The following is a 21,353-nucleotide window of genomic DNA, read 5'->3' on the forward strand; positions in this document are numbered from 1 at the left end:
CTTTCCCTACAAGTTTCATCTCAAAGTCTGTCATGTATATTTAAGAAGTAAAAAAGACAAAACTTCTGCAGACGAATGGATAAGAAAGCTTTGGTACATATACACAATGGAGTATTATTCAGCCATTAAAAAGAATACATTTGAATCAGTTCTAATGAGGTGGATGAAACTGGAGCCTATTATATAGAGTGAAGTAAGCCAGAAAGAAAACACCAATACAGTATACTAACGCATATATATGGAATTTAGAAAGATGCAAATGATAACCCTGTATACGAGACAGCAAAAGAGACACAGATGTGTAGAACAGTCTTTGGGACTCTGTGGGAGAGGGTGAGGGTGGGATGATTTGGGAGAATGGCATTGAAACATGTATGTTGTCATATGTGAAACAAATCACTAGTTCAGGGTCGATGCATGTTATAGGATGCTCGGGGCTGGCATGCACGGTTGACTCAGAGGGAGTATAAAGGGAGGAGGGAGGTGGGAGGGGGGTTCAGGAGGGGGAACTCATGTACACCCGGGGCGAATTCATGTCAATGCATGGCAAAACCAACCAATGTAATATTGTAAAATAATTTGCCTCCAATAAAAAATAAATTAATTAATTTAAAAAAAACAAGCAAAAAAAAAAGAATGGGCAAACTGAAAAAAAAAAAAAGACAAAACTTATGCAATCAGAGACAAGATAAACCTTAACAGGTTCTTGCAAGACATTATGATTTTTCATAAAACCGTATTTTAATTCTTCAAATGCACACTCTTTACTCAATGAATGGTAACAATATTTGTTGACTAAGATATTTCAAGAATGTATAGAATATATATTGTTTTCTTAATACACCTGAAATCTATTATGTAAATACACAGTGCATTTTTTGAAACACAGATTATTTACTAAGTAGATTAGATATTTAGTGAAGAAGCTATTACAGACAGCAGGATAAACAGATATTTAGATCATTTTCAATCAATTATTTAAAACACATGCCATTAAAACTTTCTTAGCTTGATTATTTTTACAGAACCACCACCAAAATCATTAAAGCAATCAAGGTTCTATGAAGACAACTGAAGTATAGAAATAAGTAAACAACTTGAATTGTAACAAATGCAAGTAGCACAAGTATCACACCACAAATGCAAGTGGTACTTTCTTTTTTTTAATACTTCAACTGTTTAATCTCTCAACTCAAAACACTAACTGAACTGGCCTTATCGTGGACCAAATCTTTTGTCCCAATTAGTTCTATAAAAATCACTGACTTCATGTTGCTTGTTAAAGTCTTTTTTTTTTTTAACAAAGGATTCTACTCTTTTCCTTTTAAACCTGACCTCACTTTTTTATTTTACAATGGAAGAATGATTCATATTCTGCAACCTCCCTTTTGGTTTGTGTATATCTGTCCCATAGATCAGATCTATCTCACTCATGGGAGATACAGAACTGTAGATAGAAAAACAACACACAAATGCTGGAGGACCACGCTTATGGACAGGAGCCTCCATAATAAGCGAATAAAAGAGACTCATCTTTAGTCCAAAATAAATATATCAGTCTTTGAAACATTGTTGTTACTTTATCAATTTGAACAACTTTTAAGCAAATTGGAATATGTTTCCAAATGTATTTGTGAACATGAAAAAACATAAACAAAGGTTTTTAATTATATTTTCAAAGTCTTCAAAAATTGTCTGGATAAAAAATTCCCTGGCCATGCTTTATCCTGAAAAGAAAATGATAGTTAAATTAGAGATCCTTGAAAAATAGGGTTGATAATGAAAATACCCACAGAAGGCAGGCTGCAATTGTTCCGCCACTGTAATACAATCTATTCCAGAATAATTTTTCTTTTTATTATTTCATTAAGTTGTATCTCACTAAAGTTCCTCTTAGGATCTCTAGGCAGCACCAAATTTTTCATTGAGAAAACGATAAATCACTGGCCTAAATTACAATTTAATTATAAACGCCTTTGCCTTCTAATGCTGCCTAGGACCTTTTACCCTGCTACATAATTCTAAAAAATGACCCCTGTCATAATTTCCTTCACTAGAATAATATGGGGAGATCTAATCCTGAATCCTGCTGTCTTATAATTTAATATAAGAGGTAATTATTATTCAAAAGATAATGTTGCAGATATTGAAAATATTCTGAAGTTTGAGTCTGAAAAAAAAGGAAGTCTTAGGTATGTGGGAGCTTTTTATCACTGTACATATCAAGAGAAGCAAGAGGAAAGAAGCAACGGGTTTTTAATGAAAAAATATTAGAATCTACATACAGCTGGTGTTTTGTATTGTGTGAAACACATTTACATGGTCTTCAAACCACGGTTAGAAATGAAATGCCTCATTTCCAAAGTCAAGGAGGCAGAGAGAGCAATGTGGCCATAAGCGACTGTTTCTTTAGGTTTCAAGTCTGAGCAATGTGGCCATAAGCGACTGTTTCTTTAGGTTTCAAGTCTGCTTTAGTGTTAGGGTAATAAAATTGCACCCTCTTTCCACAGTCACAATAAGAGGATTTGGGTGGAAAAGGGCTACAAAAACAAGACAAGGATGAGCCAAAGCAGCCAAGTAAAAGTGTCCTGAAGCAGGATAGAGTATAGAGAAAGGGATTCTTGGGGGACATTTTATTGGCAGCATCACAGAGCCTGGACGGGATACATACAAACACCAACTTGGCCTCTCCAGCAACGTTTCAAACCTATGTTGAATGGTGAGCTTTCTCTCTCCTGGAATTCACAAAGAGGTAAACCAAGAGAAAAGAATAGGTAACAATAGGTGTACTGAACCCACCTCGAAATTGACTTGTTCTTTAATCTTTAATAGTAGAAATATAAACTGCATTCATTTCATGCCCAAGAAATCACAACTTTCCCACCTGTGCAGGTACCAGCCCCTCCACAATGCACTTCAATAGCACGGGCGAAAAGTCAGTTGCATTGGTGGGAGATTCTTTCTGTGATGTGACCTGAAAAGACGGGACAGCACAGAATTCATGGAGAAGACCCCATGGATGAAATTAAGTGGCATTTTAGTGGAAAACTGAATCACATGTTCTACTACCTTGTCACAAAAAGGAGGAAAGACAAAGGGGTTTGTTGTTTTTTTTTAATCGAATTACAAATGTCCTTGAGCTCATATATCTAAGTGTCTAGGTCACTGTGCCTACCTATATGAAATAAAGAGGCCACTCTTTCACATTGTTTTTCCCCCTAAAAAATTCATGATATGGTGAAATGAACTATCATAACTATCCAATGACATGGATATAACTACATGTGGTAACTTTAGAGGAGATGGAGATAGTGATGCTGATGGTGATGCACAAGGAAAAAAAGCTAAGGGTAAACAGAATATGAAAGGGCAATTCAAATGAAATGTGAAGTCTTGCCTACCAGTTCCAGAGTAGTCAGCAAACCTCTATGCAACTCAGTAAACATCAAACTAAACAGTACACAAGGCTCTACTGTCCTTTTGTTTTGTTTTGTTCTGCTCTTGCTTTGGGAGCAGTTTATTTAAGATGTAATAAATTGAAAAGGTGCTTTCCCCCCACCCCTGTCCCTCCATAAATCTCAAGACAGTGCAAAAGACTTATGCCTCATTATGGACAGAAAGAAAGGGCCTCCCTAGACGAGGACATCCTCGACTACCATTAAAGCAATCATTAAAAATAACAACCCACCTAAGCAAGCAAAAGAGTCATTCTTTTAAAAGATATATATTAATTAGCCAATAATGTTAAAACTAGGTTCTGTGGATTCAAATAGGAATTGAAATTCAGAATGCAAGAGAAAGCAGAAAAATTGATGTGGGAGGGGAAGGGGGAAGTTTATAAGGAAAAGGTCTATAATTTCCAATAGCAGTAGCAGAGAGAGCCATGAAACAAACGGTATCTATAACAAACTAGTAATAAAGAACCATGGGGAGATGGGTGGATTGTGCCTACCTGCATCATTTCATGAGCACGGAAGATTTAAGAGTCCTGAGAGGTTCAGGGTAGACATTGGAGTAGACATTCCAATCACTAAACAAAAGTACATTAAGGTGGACACACAGGTAGATGGAGAGAAAAGCACAGACAGGCAATCTTCAAGTTTAAGATGCACTAAAAATTTTCTGCTTCACTGTGGTAAGTTTTCAAAGGACCCCAGTTGAAAGAAGGCAGAGCGAGTGAGTCAAGAGTAGGAAAATAAAAAGCAAGATGAAATTGAACAATACGTGGCCCTACCAAACAAGCCAATTCTATCTTCACTGGCTAATTCCCATCACCCCCTTCTATGTTAAAAAGTACTCAGTGGAATGAAGATCATGCCACAAAGTGATAAATATCTGTAAAATGTGAAGTGAGCACAAGCAAATGTGTCTCCTACTAGCAGTCACAAAGGAAAAGGAATCATATTATTTTAGATCGTACAATTCAAGACTGAAAAAGTGACAACTCTGCTCTTTGGTCTCTTACACCACATGAATTCCAATTAAAAAAAAAAAAGGCACATGCATTTAAGTGATTTTGTCCTCACAGCAGTATATTTTGGAGAGATTGGAACTCACAGTTAATGAAGAGCAAACAACCAATCATTTGCTCAACATACTGTTTCGTATTCAAGGAATAAATAAGAGATTGTACTTACAGAGGGCTCCCACAGTAGAGAGAAAATGCTAGATTAAAAAAATAAAACGAGCTTGCAAGCATATGCTTTAAAGTAATTACAACTATACTTCATGGAAAGAAGAAACCTGTAGGTGCTAACCCCCAGTGGGTCATCCACAGAGCATGCCCTCCACATGCCAGGGTGCCACTGCTCTCTGGGTCACAGGCAACTGTTGACCTACGCTGTCATTTACCCTCATCAGAAAGAGCAATCATTCTTGTTATTTGTCTTGGTTTTGGTTGTCCCAAAAACACAGCTTGAAACAAGGACCTCATTTTAAATAGTTTATTGTAAAAGGAATTCAAGAATTATTCGGAAATGAGTGGAACAGTGACACAGAGCAAAGCAGCCAAAAACATGTCATCAAGAAAGTGACCAATGAGAAACTGAACCCAAATCTTGCTGGGCAACTCAGCCCATGTAGACCTGCACCTCAGAGCTGTCCCCACCAAGGGGTAAAGGAGCTTGAATATTTATTTACCATCTCAGTAATGTGTTGGTAAATCTTTAACAACAAGTTCTCCAGCCGGAGTAAGAGTGGGGTTGAGTGATCCCTGATTTGTAACATTTGCCAATTTCCATGGTGTAAATTCTCCCATCATGGCTGATTTAAAGCTACCAATATAATGTCATTGAACATGGAGTTGAGAAAAGAAGCATAGTAGCCACTTACTTGTGCTGCATGTTGATGAAAAAGGAAATTAACCATCACTCATTTATAAATTTATTATACAAAATTTAAAAAAAAGACAAGAGTAGAGGAAAACGTAAAATGTAGTAAAATAATTAGAAAGTAATGGAAATCACCTTTACTTTTAATATAATTAACTTAATTATAATTAATTATAATGCAAGTGTATATAATTTAATTTTTAGTAACGGCTGTGTTTAACAACTGACTGACGAAATTTCAGAAAATTTTATAATCAAACCTTGCAGGTCAGTATGAGCTACTCCAACAAACCATCTCACAAAATCCCCTCAGTCGTTGGTTGAAGGATGCACTTAGTGGGGATTCATATCCCTTATACTTCCAGTCTGGGGTGTAGGTAACAAAGAGAAGCCCAGAGGCCAGACAAAGCAGATGCTAGCAGATGGACACTGGGCCATATATTCTTCACTGAGTTGCCCTGCTTTGCAATTTAAAACTGAGTGTGTCCTATATACACTATTGATACTATGTATAGAACGAATAAATTCATGAGAACCTACTGTAGTGCTCAGGGAACCCTACTCGGTCCTCTGCTGCTGCTGCTAAGTTGCTTCAGTCGTGTCTGACTCTGTGTGACCCCATAGACGGCAGCCCACCAGGCTCCCCTGTCCCTGGGATTCTCCAGGCAAGAACACTGGAGTGGGTTGCCATTTCTTCTCCAATGCATGAAAGGGAAAAGGGAAAGTGAAGTCGCTCAGTCATGTCCGACTCTTAGCGACCCCATGGACTGCAGCCTACCAGGCTCCTCCATCCATGGGATTTTCCAGGCAAGAGTACTGGAGTGGGGTGCCACTGCCTTCTCTGACTCGGTCCTCTATTGTGACCTAAATGGAAAGGAAATTTTTAAAAAGAGGATATATAGGCACATATATAGTTGATTCACTTTCCTGCACAGCAGAAACTAACATAACATTGTAAAGCAGCTATCAGTTCAGTTCAGTCACGTCCATTCTAATCCAAATAGGCTGGGTAAGACTGAACTGGGAGTTTAAAATCTAATTCAGCGGTCAACATACTTTATTATACAATTCACTGTGTATTGAATTAATCAGTTTTTTAAAAAATTTTAATTCAACTTCTTTGAAGTTGTCAATTGATTTTTTAAAACTCCCTTTCTGCCCAGCTTTCTCAGTATTTGCTTTTTCCTCATGATTTAAGAAGAATAACCACTCTACCCAGAGTGACCCCTTTGCTCAGGGCAAATGGAAACATCTCTGGAGAGATGATGGTGAATTTACTTATAAAGAAGCCTTTGGAATATTCTATAGTAGTTAAAGTGCTAAACATATCAACATGAAGAAATCTTAAAAATTTAATGAGTGGGGGAAAACCAAGTTGCCAACAGACATATGCAGTTTGATGACACTGATGTAAAGTAACACTTTTCACTTTCACACATTGGAGAAGGAGATGGTCCTGGAGAATCCCAGGGACGGGGGAGACTGGTGGGCTTCCATCTATGGGGTCACACAGAGTCGGACACGACTGAAGGGACTCAGCAGCAGCAGCAGCAACACCAAAACTATATGCCATTTTTGGTGGCACCCATGTGAGCAAAAAAAGAAAATATCAAATTCAGGAGAGTGGTTAATTCCTGGGGGCAAAGAAGAACAAAAGAGTGAAATGAGATCAAGGAAAGTGAAAGTCGCTCAGTCGTGTCTGACTCTTTACGATCCCATGGACTATACCATCCATGGAATTCTCCAGGCCAGAATACTGGAGTGGGTAGCCTTTCCCTTCTCCAAAGGATCTTCCCAATGCAGGGATTGAAGCCAGGTTTCCCGCATTGCAGGTGGATTCTTTACCAGCTGAGCCACAAGGGAAGCCCAAGATCAAGGAAAGGTGCGCACAAAAGGGTTCAAATGGACTTGAAACGCTTCATAGGCTGGAAAACGTGGCCAGAAACAAAGGTGATAAACTGTTCAGGTTTGACAAACCTGGGTGGCTGAAGTATTAGTCTGTGTACTTTTATCTGTACACTTGAAATATTTCATCATTTTTTAAAAGTATTTACTTGTATTGGAAGAGTTCCTAAATGGTTTTACATGCAATCTGTAACCTAAAAAAGGACTCTTGAGTGGCGTCAGGTTAGACAGAAAAAGTAGAATGACTGTACGAGTAATTGCAGCCTCCATTTTATCAATACTTTTTGATCTTTTAATCTAACTAAATTGGTTATAATCATTTATTTTTGGTTGATTACTCAATTTTAGCTTTAAATCACTCACCTCTCAACTGAGTATATACAGCTGATTTAAAGCAACAAAACCCCATTGAATTGTAATGTTAACAACACAAACCCCAGATGATGCTGCATATCACAGGTTCATTAAAGGAAATTTGTTACTCCAGGAACAATTACTGGGTCAGTTGTTCATCTGGATCATGGTCTCATCACAAGAATGTTCTAATTCATCTCTTCTAAGTAGTAGAATTCCTATCAAAACCACTATCATATACCCTTTGTTATATTCCCTTGGCAAAACAATAGTATCTCCCTCCCTGGGGTTGTTTTCTGTGTTGAATGAGTTAATGCAATAAGCACTGAAACCAGAGCATCATCCTGCCTACTATTATTATTATTACTAACTGAAAATGGTAATGACAACATCATCACCTTAAATGAGACTTAGCTCAAAGTCCTTAACAAAAGTTGATTTTCATTCCTGAATCTTATCTTTTTAGACTTCTGGTCTCCCACCCACAAAACTGCAACAATTACCAAAACCAAAGCCCCATCACCCACTAGTGTCCAGCGCATAAGTAGGGGAAAGATTGCCAACAGCTCACATTTTACTTTCTGCCCTAAACTTAAAAGAACCGGGGTGAAGATGGCAGTGAGTTCCAGGCCTCAGGACCCATAAGGAATGTAAAGCCCCTGAGTCTCCCTTCCTACCCAGACAAAGACAGTTTTCCAGAGAGATTCAGGCCGGGTCTGCCTCCCATCCTCTGGCAGTCACAGGCCCAGCCTGCTCCGTCCTGCTCAGTAACTGGGCATCAAACAAGAGTAATTGACAGCTTCTCTCCTCCAGCCTCCTCTCGGAGCAGCAGTTTCCCCAGGAGCCGCCTCGTACAACCTCAAACACTTTATTACTGGTCAATTTGGGTTTCCTGCCCACTTTAAGTGGCAGTGCTGAGGGTCTGCAACTCTCTCTAGCCCTCATTGATCAATATTAACAGTCACTTTCACAGCATTTCCCTGCTACTCAGCAAGGCCGGGGACTGGCTGTAAATTACCACACAGCCTGGTCATTATACCGAAAGAAATGCTGTAATTCAAAAGTTAAGGCTAATTGTGAAAATAATTTCTGTCACGCTTCTCAGTACCTGATTCAAAAAGGGCAGGAGAACTCAGAGCTTGTCCCTTTTGGGTTTGTTTGTTTAACCAGAGTGTTTAACTATATTCAATCCTGGGAGATCCACACTCCATATGGTGTTTTTTAATGTAGATGGGGCCAACTACTTCAAACACCCCTACCTTCAGCTCATCAGAGAGGTGGAGGAAGGAAAACCATCCTTTAAAGTTTAAATCTTAGGTTTACAGTCCATGCATTATAGGTATGAGGAAAAGAGAAAAAGTCGGGATTTAATAATTACTGGCTGAGGTTCACATAGTAATATTTGTTTATGAGGTAAAATTTAACAAGAAACAAACAGCAAGTGTTGTTTATAAGCAAATGTGAGTCCTTTAAAGGCATAGAGAGGCTTTGTAAGCACAAATCTCCAAACCTGGCAGGGGATTGAATGGAAATTCCTGGCTGCTGGCAGCTGACTCATGTGTGCAAGGTGACAGAGCAAAAAGGCCACCAGGAACCAGCCTTCTGACGTAGAGGGTGCAGAGTTATGCTGTTGAGGGGTTTCTGGGGCATACCACTGGGCTGGGAAAAGACTGGGCCCTGAATCTGCAAGCAAGGCTAACACATGAGTACAGCAGAGAGAGGAGAGGGAGGAAATAAAAGGCTGACAGAAAGAAGCAGTAATTATTTTCAGACCCAAGAGGGCCTTTCTCCTCCAAAGATGGATTAGGTGTGTCACCTAGTACCACCTCAGCTGGGTTGTTTTTCCACCGCCTTCAAAGTGCTGCCACAGGAGGCTCGGGAGAGAGCCCTGAGTCTGGCTGGAAGGAAGAAATAACAACAAATCTATAGAGGGGCGCTCGGGCAGCTGCCACGTGGCAGGGACATCCCTTGTGGACCTGGCCTTGGTCACACCCTCTGGGAAACCCTACGCTCAAACAGTCAGAAAGGGAGAGGTGGGGAGCTGAGAGACGGCAGGAACCTGCCAAGCATTTAAAATACAAGACTTATTGAAAAAACAGTCATCCTGCTTACTCTCTATATACACAAGGCTCATCGGCAGGATGAAGAGCCATCAGTGTTGGTTCTAGAAAACCCATGGTTCATCCTTGAGAGATGACTCATGGTGACTCCTCAGCCACCACACTGTCCTTCGTGGTTGAAAGTCCGGGCTGCCCTACTCCCTCAAGGGTCGGAGGCGGCCCTCCTTTTGGCCAGCTCGTCAGTGGGTCATCAAGATGTCTCACAACCTCAAAGCCTGACCCCTGAAATCTCCTGTGCTCTGCCACCCCCTGCGCAAGTTGCAGTATGAAATGCATACTCTCCTGAGCGGTGTCTTCAACCTGCCTGGGTAGGTAGCACAAGCCCCGTTTGCCTCTGGAGGGCTGGAAACACGCCTACATCTCACCAGCCTCTCAGTGCCCAGCTGCCCAGTTTGACCGTGAGAATCCTCTGGCCAGTGGGGAACAGCTGGGTGCTGGTGGGCAGCTGGCTTCCCCGAAGGCCCTGCCCTCCTGAGCACATCCTTCTGGTGGAAGAGAAGGAAACCAGGTCAGGGCTGAGAATCAGAAACAGCGTTCCTCCAACCTCACTTAATTTCCCCAGGAGTTCTTTCCCTTTGTTTTCACCCTAAGAGGGAAGGATCCTGGCTCCTAAGAAAAAGAAACACAACATAAAGGACCGCCCCCATTCACAGCCAGGCAACAGGCAAGGAGCTTTCCCCCATGAGGGCAAGATTAGGGGCCACTGATGCCCACTCGCAGGGCTCCTGCACAGGCTCCCTGGGCTCCATGGTGGTTCAGAGCTCTCGATTCCGCTCCTGGGCAGGGACTTGCCCACCAGCATGGTGATCAGCCTGGCTGATCTCCTAGCTCCAGGACCCAGAGGGGAATTAGACACCAGCCGCCCCATGCTCTCTTTTGTTTAGCAAAAAGGAGAGAAAGAGAGAGAGTGAAAAATAAAATTCTCAATCGTTTAGTACAAGTCATTTTACATGCTGGGATAATGAAGTATAAAAATGCCTTCAAAGAACTGATTTCCTACTTTTAACTCACTGCCAGCCAAGCTCTTTGTGAGGCCTCTCTGGAACATGCATTCCCGTCCCACTCAAACAAAAGAGCTGCGAATTCATTAAACTATTTAATTATGCCTTTTTATTTTTCTCCATTAGCAAGTCCTACCAGCACAAAGTAAATAAAGCCACCGTGGTCTTTCCCCAGCAGACACACTGACTGTTTTTATTCTTTATTCAGTTTACAATATAAAGGGCTATTTTTCCCCCGCCTCCTATTCTTGGCGAGTTTCCTAGTACAAACCCTGCAAACAGAAGCACCCAACTGTACATGCAATGCATGAGGCTAGTGCAGGAGCATTCAGCATTGCAAGCACATACCTTAGACAGCTTTCAAAGTACCCACAGCCAAAGGCAGCCAAACAGCACTTTACAGCCAGGCGCGGAAAAGATATTAGTTTTTTTTTTTTTTTATACTCTAGTAAATTTGCTTTTTACATCTATTTCTTTTCAGAAGGGCTTGTTATTGAGCTCACTGTCCACAAATTCCATTGATCTCAGGCTGTGACTCAATCCATATGCTCACGCTTTGACACCAGCACAGCAAGCAAGCGATACAAATCCTGTTCAGGCTACAAACTTATTGATTTTATAGATTTCCCCCAAAGTTGTGATAATGATATATCATTGTTAAATTTGGTAGAACAAACTGCTTTCCCAATCTGTCAATGCGAGCATGAAAACCAATTCACAGCCTTGTTTAGAAGGCTTTCCCATCAGAAGAATAAGTACAGCCAAAGGAAGCAGACCACTGATACCTGGCCGCTGGCACCCCTTGATGTATGATTCCTTCCCCTGCTGCCCTTTTCCGGCCCTCAGCACACTGGGCTGCCAGACTCGTGCTCGTCGGCTACAATTATCACAGTGATTCCTCCCCAGGATGCCCAGTATTAATTATTAACAGCTGGGAGCATGCTGCTTGGGTGACCCACATCACTAGGTTTTAAAAGACAATTCTGGTCATTTTAATATGCTATTCAGATGCACTTGGATCCATTAGGATCCTGGCATTATTGACTTTAATAGGTCAAAAAAAATTTTTTTTTCTTCTCTCTCTCCCTTACCTTTGAGAGTCAAGGCAGCTGCTTCCAGCAGGGGGCAGACATCAGACAATGTGTCCTTTGAAAGGATATGTCTTCACATCTGTGCTGTGATGGGTTAGGTGGCGCCTAGCTCTCAGTTCATGTCCTAGCTATGGGCTAGATCTTGAGTTCTACCAACCTGAGAAGATTTCACAAGCTTCACCTTTTCCCAGGGTGTTTGTGACTCTGTTTCTCATATCATGTCCCCAAGTGTCCATCCACTCAAGTACCCTCTAGATGACCCCATCTTCTTCCTGTGCATTCAAACTCTTTATTGCATGAAGGTGTCTGCCTAACTCATTTCAACACATGTGCTGACTTTCTATTTCCAACTGCTCCATCAACTGGAATATGTTTTCAACCATTATTGGGTTATTTCCTTGGTTCATGATGATAGTGATTATTTTCGATGTTTCCAATGTGTCTACTTCCCTTATTTCTAAAACTTTAGACTGCATAGTTTCCTTTCTCCTCCTTGTCTCACCATCTGCTCTTCCCTGCTAACTGTCTTGCTTGAGGATGTCCACGGTCTCCTCTCACACACCAGCTTCTTAGTCCTCTTTTCACTAATTTAAACAAAACGATTTGACAAAACCATAGAAAACTCTGCCAGTCTCACCTCCTCAAATAAAATTCAAGTCTCTCTTTTTCAGAATCTTTCTTTGCCTTCAACTAGTGCCTTTGGTTTCTCTGTAGTCTCTCTTCCTGCCAGAATTACAGCTACCTCTTACTTAAGGATAGGGTGTCAACCCCCAATTTACCTACTTCACTTAAAATGGATGCTATGGGAAATGTAGTCTCATCGGATCTTTTGTCAGATAAAATTCCAATGACTCAAATCTCCACAGTTTTATTCTCCTCTCATGTACATTGTCAATTCCAACGTGGGTTGAAACCTAGGTATCTTATCGTCTCATGTTCTGTAGAAAGCTGACTTTAACAAATAGGATCCAAAACCAAATGAGATCAAGTACACTGGCACTGTATAACCGTGGACAGACCCACTTGGCCTTTTCATTCAAGCAGACCCAGGCCTAAGCTTGCTTATCATCCTCAAGCTGATAATAATGTACATGACTTTAATGTTAGCAATGGATTTTCACACAACTTTCTCACAATGTGTGACAGAGCATAAGTAGGTGTCACCGTCCCCATTTTACAGCTGAAGACACCAGGGCTGAAATGCTATGGGTCAAGTTAGTAAGTAGCATAGCTGTTCTTTATACTTAGGACCTCTGGGCTCTGAATTTAGTGGTCTTTCCAACAGAGCATGTTTCCTCTTAATGTGAGTTATTTAAACAACAATCCTTGCATTCCAGGTACACCACTTCCCCAAACCAAACACATCAGTTGAAAAATTATTTTATGACATCTTTTGTTATTTTTAATATCACTGCCTCATGGCATGTCTAATTAATTTTTAGGTTACCCTGCCAGGAAATAAAGTTATTATAGCAGTGACCCACAAGAGCCATCATTATGGAAACGACAACAATCACCTTCTGCAATCCAGGAGTAGGGTGGAGCGGGAAGGCCAGGAGTCATAATCTTACAGAAAAAATAGAAACTTGTGATATATTGTCTTTTCAAAGATCACTAAGATAGAGATTTGTAAAGTGAAGGAAATTTTAAAACAGCCCACACATACAAGATAGTTTACTGTCATAGATTCAGTGTGGAATTCCCAAAGTCCTTACAAGAGAGTTTCCAGAAAAGCATCAGAACAATAAGTCCTCAGCCAGGAAATCAACAATTAAATAGGCTGGCTACTCTCTTAACCCATCCACTGCCATTTCCAAAGGGGTAACCCCGGTCTCTCCTACACTGAAAGGGCAGATAGAAGGATGCACCTTTCCGAGAGAAGAAGCAATTAAATTTTTATGATGAATAAATTCCCCCCACCCCCAGAATTCTTACTCTGAACACACACACACAAGCAGACCAAACCGCCCTCCTGCTCATAATTGCACTGGTCCAAGTGTGCGGAGCCTTCACACAGAATGATGGCTTCCCCTGTCTCCTGCATTTGTTCGACTCCTTTGGGAGGAGCAATTTACAGAAAGCATTATCGATTTTTGCCATAATAGGTACAGAGATGCCTCACCGTCCCTACTCAGCCGGCTCGCTCTCCGCATCACAACTGTCAGGCCAGTTTGTGAAGCCCCGTCATTATTTTTTTTCAAGTAAATCCATCACAAGCTTGGGGTGGGGGGAGGTGAGGGAAGTGATGAAAATAAAATTATTTTCACCTTGCCATATGAAAGAATGTTCATGTCCTTCGTTGGAAATGAGTGCAAGCACCACAGGCCAACAGAAAAATAAAAGGAGGGAAAGGAAATTTGCAATACCGGAAAGAAAACCAGACGAAAGGCAAGGAGATCTAGTTGGGACCTATTGGAAATATTTTTAATGCAGTTATACCTGGGCTCAAGCTCTCTGTCTTCCTCCTCAGGGCGCCTAAAACACCTGCAGTCGTCATCTTTAGTGTGGAATAAAGGGAAAGCAGATACATATTTATTTATCTATTCGTGTGCATCATGGGATGGAATCCGCCTTGAAATGCCCTTCTCAATAGACCACCCACCTTTACCAGAGACCACCAGTTCCCACTTTACTTTGTTTCTTTGTGTCAGAGGTTTCCTGATCCCCCCCAACCCCACCCTACCTCTCCCACCCTCCGTTGCTGTTCACTAGAGACCTCCACCATTTGGTTACTGATCAGCATGTGAATGTAAGTGCTTCTTACTTGAAATATGTTTTAAAATGAGAAAGCGCTTCTTAGAAATCACATGGAAAACAAACAGAGGGGGAAGCCACACTCAATGTGTTACTGATGCTCAAACAAGCCTTTTGATATTCATGATCCGCCTTGATTGTTGGTACCCTCTTCAAGCAGATCTCCAGGCTCAGTGAGGAAGGTCAGAGCTTATCTTCCTTCATCGGAGGGTGTGGGCTCTCCCCTCCCCCAAATTCCTAAACAGACTTGTTTGAGGCTCAGAAGATTTAATCCAAGAATTGGCTCTGGATCTCATTCCCAGATCCTGTTCATTAGCCATGAAAAGTGATTTTTATGAGATCTTGTTCCAAATGTGGACCACAGAAATCTACACAATTACACAGCACTCTGCATACAGCCTGCCAGCCTCTGGCTCAGACCTAAGTAGTTCAACAGCCATCAAACTGCAGAACGACAAGTGGCCAGTTTGCTCTTGGTAAAAGGCAAGGATTTGGTGACATTCTATTCCAAGTGGTACTTTATTGAAAGGATACACTTATTCCTATATAAATTCAACACCTAACCAGATATCCTTTCTCCACTCCACTCAGTCCCAACCTCTGTACCCTCCAGCTACAAGAACAGGCCCTTAAAGCCCACAAGTTCCTCCCTTCCTTTCTCACAGCACCTCTTTGGCAGGAACATTTGCAAACAGAGAAGTTGAGAGGGACTGAGGTCCAGCTGAAAGAGGCAGACCTGGGATCCACTTGGACACTAGCCTTCTGTGGCTGGACTATGAACTGAATTATTTTTAAAAACAAAACGCAGTCCTTTTCTATCATATCATATGGGAAACACATTGAAATTAGGGCAAGGAATGGAATTAGTCCCATTAACCTGTAATTCTGATTACAGTTGCCTGATTTGTCACCCTTGACAACTATAAAATGGCAGTGTGCACACCGGATTCAAAAATTCTGTGTAGCAAGGAGAAACAAGAAATCTTGGTGATTCTGAACTTTCACTTTTAAATTGTATTTCGAGAATCCCACCAGAACATGGGGTCTAAGCGATGATATTCAAGTCCTCAGTAATTGAGGAAGATTAACTGTGAAGCGCTGGGAGGGACCATCACAAAGATTCCTACAGTTCTGCAAAATTTGCAAATATACGCTAATTTGAGGCAGTCGGTTAAGGCTACTGTCTCTTTTCACGTTGACTTTTTTACACTTCCTCTCTCATCAGGTGGCACCCAAGGGGCCACTAGCATTTTGTGAATCTGGTTATATTTAGTTTGGCTTTAGAGAAACATTTTTACTTGAGGTGCACAGTCATGTCCATGAACACCCTAAGTCACTGTTGTGCTGTGTATGTGCTAAGTCGCTTTAGTCATGTCTGACTCTTTTGCAACACTACGGACTGTAGCCTGCCAGGCTCTTCTGTCCATGGCATTCTCCAGGCAAAAATACTGGAGTGGGTTGCTATGCCCTCCTGGAGGGGATCATCCTGACCCAGGGATCAAAACTGTGTCTCCCACATCTCCTGTGTTGGCAGGTAAATGCTTTACCACTAAGGCCACCTAGCCAACTCACTGTAGAAAAATTCCAGAAATATCCTGCCTGCAAAACAGTAGCTAAAGCTCCTGGCACAGAGAGACATACAACTACATCAAGAATGAATAACAACCCACTACGGTCTTGAGTGAGGCAGAACCTACTCATTAAGGGTGTTACAGACATGAGTTCATTTAGTTCTTATGACAATAGACATTTGCTATTTCTTTCACTGCTGTTCCCCCAGTGACTAGAACAGGGGCTGGTACATAGTAGCTGTGTAATAAACATGTAGGAAATGGATGCATAACTCATAGAATAAAGGGCAAGAACATTAAAATAAGATTCCCAAAGAAAAAATGTAGAGGACCAATAAACACTAATAACCAATGAAGTAGAAAACAAAATAATATTTTCTATTAACACATAGACAAAGTTTTGTTTGTTTCATTTTTTAAATGGAAACCTCTAGTGTGGATGGCAACCCACTCCAGTATTCTTGCCTGGAAAAGCCCATGGATGGAGGAGCCTGGCAGGCTATAGTCCATGGGGTCACAAAGAGTCGAACACAACTGAGTGACTTCACTTCACTTCTAGTATGGAAAACAATTGCAGACATAGGTTCGGTTCGGTTCGGTTCATTTCAGTTGCTCAGTCGTGTCCGACTCTTTGCAACCCCATGAATCACAGCACGCCAGGCCTCCCTGTCCATCACCAACTTCAGGAGTTTACTCAAACCCATGTGCATCGAGTCGGTGATGCCATCAAGCCATCTCATTCTCTGTCGTCCCCTTCTCCTCCTGCCCCCAATCCCTCCTAGCATCAGAGTCTTTTCCAATGAGTCAACTCTTCGCATGAGGTGGCCAAAGTATTGGAGTTTCAGCCTCAGCATCAGTCCTTCCAATGAACACCCAGGACTGATCTCCTTTAGGATGGACTGGTTGGATTTCCTTGCAGTCCAAGTTACATGGCTATAAATTGGTGCAGCCTCTCTGGGTAACAATTTGGCCATATTTATTATATTTTTTAAAATATTCATACTCTACACATTTCAGTGTTTGGGAATTAATCCTAAACATCAGAGAATTAGGAACAGAAGTTAAGTTGAAGATTTTTATCACAACATTATTTAAAAGAGAAAAAGATATAATTTAAATGTCCATTTCAGTTGTTAGATGTTAAATGGTGACAAAAAATTTGGTACATTCATTTGATAAAATGTCATGCTGCTGCTGCTAAGTCACTCCAGTCGTGTCCAACTCTGTGCGACCCCATAGACGGTAACCCATCAGGGATAAAATGTCATATAGCTGTCTAAAATCATGCTTTTAAAGTATCGTCTAATGACACAGGAAAATACACAACTTATATTTGTATGATTCTGTGATGTCTATAACACTGTATCTATACACTGAAAAAAAACTTCAGGTGACTACACACATAACATAAAGAGGGGTTATCTCTGTATAACAGTACAGCTTTATTTCTTCAGTGGTCCTGAAGATGGATGCAAGGAGATGCTCTTTGGTTTTCCTGCCATAGACCTAGCCTGTAAGAGAACAAAACCTTGATTCTGGGAAATGTGCGTGAGCCAAGAGAATTTACTATTAGCTGGCCTTGAGTAAGACACTAGTGAATTACTCAGTTTTGATGGTTCATTTATTTATTCATGCATTAGCTAACTAGTAAGAACTTCCCATATGCTTAGGGCTCAATAGCTACTGAGCTGTTAATATATGAACAAGATCTCTGCCTTCATGGAGCTTACATGCTAATTTAACAACAGACAATAAACATGCAGTATTCACATTCTGCTTAGAGCTAATGACTCAAAGAAACCAAGGATGATGATGTCATATTTACTTGGTTAACAGTGCCATGGAGTAGGGCTCACTGGACTTGATGAAAAATGTAGAGTGAACTAAATAAGTTCCAGAACTGAATTGTCAGAATTCAGTTTCAAGCTATTTGGGACACCAATACAATTTTCCTAAAATTAACCTTGACTTTATGAATCAAGAAGTTCTTCACACTTGGTTCTGATTTGTAGGCAGCAAAATTAAACGTCTTTCAAATGCATGAGTTCTTTTCTTTCATCTCCCATTCAGAGAAGTTGCTTCAAAGTTCAGTAGGCAGAGTATGCCATGAAATACAATAGTATGAAGATTGGATATGCCCAAATCTCCAAAAAAGTATGTTTTTTTTTCCTAAGGGGGAACTAAATTGTAAAAGTGAGCCATGTGGTGAGAAGATTCTAAATGAGGATATAAACCATGACACACTTAATGAAATTGCTTTCAATAACCTGGATAAGAATGACTCACAAGGAGGATCCGCAACATTTTTGTACAAACTGGATCTATAATAACTCAAAGAGATTATATATCTCTCTGGAAAGGGTATATTTTAAAACGGTTTTGAATCTATTCAAGTAATATGAGAAGATATGCAACCAGATATTAAGAGAGCTTGGCATTTCTCATCTCTTTCTTAGTAGGACAGTTGAGTCTTATTGTTATTGAATTTCCAACTGTTTCAGTATCAAACTCATGGATACTCACATAGTTGCCTAACACCTATGTGGTTGTAAAGCTAAATGATAACATGGTTCAATTGTTTCCCTTCCACTGATGAGACCAGCACTTGTCATTTGTTTTACCAAAGTGGCTCAATGTTGAGTCACACTGATTATCTAATAGCACCCACTAGGAGGAACACATGCTTCCATGGGGACTCAGTGGTATAGAACCTGCCTGTCAATGCAGGAGATGCAGGTTCGATCCCTGGGTCGGAAAGATCCCCTGGAGAAGAAAATGTCAACCCACTCCAATATTCTTGCCTGGGAAATCCCATGGACAGAGGGGCCTGGTGGGCTATAGTCCTTTGATCACAAAGAGTCGGACATAGCTTACTGTGTTGTTTACAGTGACTAAACAACAAAGCAATGGGGAGCACAGTTCCAACTAGCCACAAAATCATCTTCCACTGCTGATCCCCTGGACAGTTCACAAATGATTTAGACTGGGAATACAGATGAAATGAACTTGTGTTTATGTGTGAAGAGTTTACTAGAGATTCAGGAAGTATAAAAAGAAAAACAAGCAAAATAAGATATTCAGAAGGCAGGTTCTATACAACAAAGATCTTCATTCTGAGTACTCTGGAAAATTCAAAGTGAGCAATAACATGAATATATAATCATCAATATTAATTGCGCCACAAAACATAATACAACTAATAATAAGTAACATAATGTTACTGATTAGTAAAGAAAAGTGTATTACTGATGTGAAAACTCAGATTATGACATAACAGCACTGTAAGCTATGTCCAACTCTTTGTGATCAAAAATATGAGAAAGGTGTACATCAAAAATTTTACACTGGTCATCTCACAGAAGTAGAAGTGGGGCAATTGTCATTTTCTTCTATTTGTATTATTTTGTAATAAAAATGACATAGTTCTCCTCTATGTGACTTAAATAATTAAGACCTAATTTGTCATTGAATAAAACCCAATAACACCCTAGTTGTATAAGCAGTTGAAGAAAACAATCTATATTAATATTAACAGGTGGGATAGTTTTGGCAATGCTCTGTGAATCACCACTGGTCTGTGATGAAGCATTCACAAGAAAATTAGGAGAGTGGGTTATTTGATTTTTTTTTTTCTTAAAAATAAAATTATTCACCTGAAAGGCTATTTTTAAAGTTTTAGATGATTTCCTTCCTACTTTTTTTTTGGGGGGGGTGGGGATTAATATCCTTTCTTTTATGAAACTTGTTGGTGATAGTAACTGAGGCTGCTTAATACACTTACACAGCAAAATAAAAGGCTGACAAGGCCTGTGTCAGCTTCCAAAGCTTAAGAACACTTTTACTAGTTCTACCAACTCAAAAGTGGGAACTAATTATCTCTAAATCATGCAGTTTTATTTATACACATTTTAATCAGAACAAGCTTGCAAACCTGTTGTCCTCAGGCAGAGTATACCCTATAGATGAATTTTGTTTACCTAAAATTGGGAATTTTTCATAAACATCCCTTTACTGGGCTCACATTTCCACAGGGCACCAAGATGCTGTAGTTGAAGACTGTTTCTTGGGTGGGCTTGAAGTCCCACTCCACTGTTTGCCAGAGAGCTGTCTGGCTCACTTTGGTCACTTCTGGCAACTGCCTGGTCCTTGAAGGTGTTTCAATCTACTACTGTTTTAAGAAATAGGCTAATGGCCTATTTTCAGGAAAGAACATTAGGGGATTATGGAAGCCACATTCTGTTCAGTAGGATTGGAGAAAATCTAGCCCCAACTTCTTGGATTGTGGTCCAAGAGCTTGGCATCACTGATCAAAGTTCTAGCAGTGGCCTTTCAGCTATAGCCAGTAACCATGGCTGGAAAGCAAATCAAATCCAAAAAATAACCTTCAGCCTTTCCTTGTAGCCCTCCCTCCACCTCTGCCCCCCACCATCCCTTGGGGCAATGCCTTATTTAAATATTTTCTTGCCTTGGCTTTCTCCTTCAGAATCACTCATACCATAAAAATAAAGCAAGAAAACACCAAGAATTTTAAACACCTCAGTCTGTAATGGGATTAGAGCATCTGTAAGGTGTAAAAAATGATTTCATTGTTTCCTATAAACCAGCTCCTTCCTCACCAGAAAGGGTCTCAGTCAAGATGTAGAAAGCAACTTTTTAAACAGTGGGTATTAAATCTGACAAACATCTGGTCAATCAAATTTACAGCAATACATAGGGTCTAATAAAGGTTTATTTCTTCTTGAAGAACAAATTTAAAGATTTTTTTAAAGCTTTTATATATAAAAAGAAAACTAGACCTGCATTTTTGGCCCAGGCTGATTTCCAATGCTCTGTGCTTTGCCAAGCTCCCGCCACTAGGGTTCTGTTTCCTCTATGCAGCAGCAAAGGAGATATGTGCTCAGGCTTGCAGGCCAACAGCTCTCCTGCATCACCCAGCCTAGCCCAGGAGGGACTAAGTTTGAAGTTGACTGTGGTCCCCAATGGGACAGGGACCAAGGTTGCAATAGGGAGGCCCAAGGAAGCCATGCACCATTTTTCATTTTTGCTACTTTCCTGTTTGTGCCTAGGTGTTGAGGTGGGGGGATCAGAGAACTGCGTGGAGCACAGAGGTAAGAGAAGGGACTGGAGAAGCTGCCTAAGCCCCTCCCTTCATTCTCTTTTTTAATTCTCTCAAACCGGCAGCCCTTAGAAACCAGGTCAGGACGTGATTTGAGCTACTTAGAAGAAG

This window comes from Moschus berezovskii, chromosome 22 (genome assembly GCF_049115385.1).
Source record: "Moschus berezovskii isolate FMDL1 chromosome 22, NW_MosBer_1.0, whole genome shotgun sequence".
Classification (NCBI taxonomy): domain Eukaryota; kingdom Metazoa; phylum Chordata; class Mammalia; order Artiodactyla; family Moschidae; genus Moschus; species Moschus berezovskii.